At 40.5% G+C, this 4,109-nt stretch overlaps 1 pseudogene; it reads right to left on the bottom strand.

Moving 5' to 3' along the window:
• Nucleotides 1-2,967: 2,967 nt before the first annotated feature.
• On the bottom strand, nt 2,968-4,109 carry LOC102499300 (39S ribosomal protein L13, mitochondrial pseudogene; annotated as a pseudogene).

The following is a 4,109-nucleotide window of genomic DNA, read 5'->3' as shown; positions in this document are numbered from 1 at the left end:
AAGGTGATATTGTAGATATTAAGGGAATGGGTACTGTTCAAAAAGGAATGCCCCACAAATGTTACCATGACAGCATGCTGTTGGCATTGTTGTGAACAAACAAGTTAAGGGCAAGATTCTTGCCAAGAGAATTACTGTGCATAGTGAGCATATTAAGCATTCTAAGAGCAGAGATAGCGTCCTAAAACATGTGAAGGAAAATGACCAGAAAAAGGAGGAAGACAAAGAGAAAGGTCCCTGGGTTCAACTAAAGCGCCAGCCTGCTCCACCAGAGAGGCACACTTTGTGAGAACCAATGGAAAGAAGCCTGAGCTTCTGGAACCTATTGCCTATGAATTCATGGCATGATGGGTGTTAAAAATGAACTAATCTGTGGTCTATAAAAAAAAAAAAGGAAAAGGAGGAAAGGAATAAAGAAACTAAGAAAGAGATAGAAAGGCTAGTACTGACTACCACACTGGCTTTAGCCAGTAAAGCATATGCTGTGACCCACGCTCACATGCGGAACAGTTCCCGGGTAGATACAGCCAGGCACAGTTAACTCAGAGCTTAAATGATGTGAAGAGAAAGTATTTCTTGACTCAGCTGTATCTAGTTATATGTCACCTCTCTGTTTTAATTTTAATTTCAAGGTGGTATCTTCACAACACTCAGTGCAGTGGATAAGATAGTGTTTCTCTGATAGCTCTAACCGAAGTTCTCATATAAAGCCTTGCTGGGAAACCAGCAATTAGCGTAATGGCTATGTCGCTGGACTCCCACGTAGTCGACCGCGGTTCGTGTCCCAGATCTGGTGGCTTAAAAAACTCATGCTGGGCGCATGTGCGTGCGTGCCCAAGATCCTGAGAGGAGAATGGAGGAGAAGGGATTGCGGCGTGACCATCCCCCCTGGGGGGAGATTTCTCGCTTTCTGTCTCTCTGTCTCTCTCTGTCTGTCTGGCGAGTGCATGCGCCCTATAGCAAAAAACAAAAAACAAAAAACAAACAAACAAACAAACCCCCCCCCCCAAAAAAAAGCCTTGCTGCTGTGATTGTCCTAACAGAGGTCACAGGTTGCTCATCGGTGAACCAACTGAATCATCACTGGCCAAGGAGATGGAATACACTGATTGGTTTAGCCTAGGGTTTGGTCCTGTCTAGGTTTTGCCCCTACCAGGCTGCCCAGAATGGTAGAAATGATTTCAAAATGCATAGGCTTGGACTATGAGTAGGCTATTTTCTTCTAAAAGACACAGGCCATGGTTATAAAAGGAAGTGAATGAAAGCTAGATAAGGAAAAAAAAAAGATATCTACAGTCTTGTTCTTTCAAGTCCATGTTTAATGTCATCTTCCCAGGAGTGTTTCTCTGGATACGCATTCAAAATGAATGAAATCCTTTTATTTTCTCTCAGCCTTCCCCTGACTTTTCTTTCAAGGTAAAATGTGCAATCTTGTATTTACTTGTGTAATGAATTGTTTGATATCTGTTTCCCTCGTTAGAAAATAAGCACTTGGATGGTGGCAACTATATCTGTCTTGTCCAAGAATATTCTTCAACATCTAGAAAAATGCCTAACATGTGGTAGGCTCCCCCAGAATAACTTATGGAAATAAGCAACAGTAAATACTACCTATTTGGATATTTACTGATTTTAAGATAAAGGAAAGGAACATGTGAGCATTAACTTTTGTTGTTGTTGTTTTTTATTTTATCAGAGGGTATATGTGCTTACCAGAGACAGTGAAGCAGAGAAAGAGAGATAAAGAGAAGAAAAGCATCCCTCAGTGGGGTGTGGTCACAGCACACTCTCTCCTCTTCCCTGTCTCCATCCTGCTGGGATTTTGTGCCTGCAAACACAAACACCCAATGTGTTTTTTTAAGTCATCAGGGCCAGGGTTTGAACTGTGGTTGGCTATGTAGGTTCTGGTGCCTTTAACCACTAAGCTATAGCTCCCTCGAGGATTAATTTAATGTGTCAAAGTGATTGGGTTAAGAGATGCCCAGATGATTGGTAAAATATTCTTTTTATGAGGATGTTTTAGAAAAGATCAATATGTACAAATCAGTTGACTGAGTGAAAGAAGATATTCCCTCACCAATATATCATCCAAGCCATTGAGAGCTAGATTGAACAAAAAGGCAAAGGAAAGGTAAATTCACTTTCTTCTGAAGCTGGACATCCACCTTCTCCCACTGTTGGACATCAGAACTCCAGGTTCTCAGGCCTGTAGACTCCAGGACCCAACATCACTGGTCCCCTCTGGTTCTTAGGCCTTCAACTTTGGACTGGAAGTTATGCCATTAGCTACCCTGAAACAAGCCTTCAGACTTGGACTGAGTTATCCTATCAGCTTTCCTGGATCTCTAGATTGCAGATGGCAGATTCCATCCATAGATTCAGCCATACATATGTGTAGATTATTCCAAGCAATTGCACAAAGAACAGTGACTGGCCTATATTTAAGTACCCAATAAATGTTAGCTATTACTATTATGACCTTGTATTAGTGCTTTAGTTTCTTTCTCTTTCTTCTTTTTTTTAATCATTAGCCAAGAAAAACAATGTTATTCTTATCATCATTATACAATTCATATCAGATTACATAGTAAAACAATTCTATAAAACCCAGCTGCATGTAACTTAATGAGGATTAGTTCTGAGAGACATGTCCCTTAGGTGGGTTCGCAACTTCAGAGAACGCATTTACATGAACCTAGATGGTATAGACTACTGTAATCTTACATGACCACCATCTGGGATATGTGGTCCCTCATTGACTGAAAAGTTACATGGCACATAGTTGCAGTGTATTTTTTACAATATCCTATTGAAAGAATATCCCCTCTTGATATTTTTCCATAAACATTCAGAACTTTTTAACCAGTGCTAAACTGTGATGGTTGTATCACTGTCCTATATGTTAGAGAAGTGCATTGGAAAGAAGTTTCAATCACTGTAATGTTATTTTCTGCAATTTTCATTCTCCTATAGCCAATCATTTTCAGATGGAGACCACATTCTTGGGAAAGCTTCTATCTTTTCTTGTGTGTACTCTTCTAGATGTTTGGGTATTTTTCATGCTTGAGGTAGCTCTTCCACTAAATTCTTCAGAATATCTTCTAGAATATCCTCATCAGGGAAACGATGTAACTTTTGCATCAGTGTTTGTCTGTGGAGGTTTTTTTGGCAGCATGCCATAAATAGCTAGTTTTACAATTGCCCCTGGATCCCTCTGGTGAAGTTGAGCAGCTGTTACTTGTCTAAATCCACCTGGGTAAGCCAGTGTGTGTGGAATATACTTTTTGTTCCCAGAAAATGCAATAAGTCTTGTGTTCGTTATGACAACATGATCCCCACAGTCACTCAGTGGGTGGTACACAGGTTTTTGTAATCCCTGCAGCTTTGTGGATGCCATAACAGCCAGTTTCCCAGGGGGCTACATTTTCCCATCTAAGAGATACCACACTTGAGCAAAAGTGGCCCATTGCTGGGACACCCTGGAGAAACTCGATATGCTTTTTCTTGGCAGGACCGCACCCCTTTTTCCAGTGCTTTAGTTTCTTTGTTATTTTATTTAAATAGACATTTACACTCTTAGAACACTTATCATGCATTATCTTATTTGAATTGCATGAGGATTTTAGCATGTGGTGTTAATTGGGTGCTAGAGATACAAAGAAATATTAGACAAGGTTTCATCTCTGAGGAATTTTCAATCTAGTTTCAACAGAGTTTTTTATACTATGACTTGATTTTAGAAAATACCTTTCCAAGGGCGCTAAATATAGACTTAGCTTTCTACCAGTAAGGATGCTTTAGGTTGCAAGTAACAGAATCCAACTCAAACTATCTTACTCTGCGAAGTGAATTCCAAAGTATGATACAATGACAATAGTGTGGCATTTAGGGGTGATTGGTCTAGAGGCCCCACAGTGTTCGCTGACAGCCTACCTTTTCCCAAAGATTGTTTCCTCTCATCACAGAGCTTGGATTACACCAAGGCTATTTTCTTTTAGGATATCTGCTAACCTCAGCTGGGGGCACATCCCGTCCATATCTGGGAGAACTAAAGTCCAAAAGTCCCCAGTAAACCCCTGTTCATGTCTCACTGGTCCAGATCGGGCCAT

This window comes from Tupaia chinensis, unplaced genomic scaffold (genome assembly GCF_000334495.1).
Source record: "Tupaia chinensis unplaced genomic scaffold, TupChi_1.0 Scaffold000228_1, whole genome shotgun sequence".
Lineage (NCBI taxonomy): Eukaryota > Metazoa > Chordata > Mammalia > Scandentia > Tupaiidae > Tupaia > Tupaia belangeri.
The sequence above is the reverse complement of the archived record's forward strand: the minus strand, read 5'-3'. Positions and strand labels throughout refer to the sequence as shown.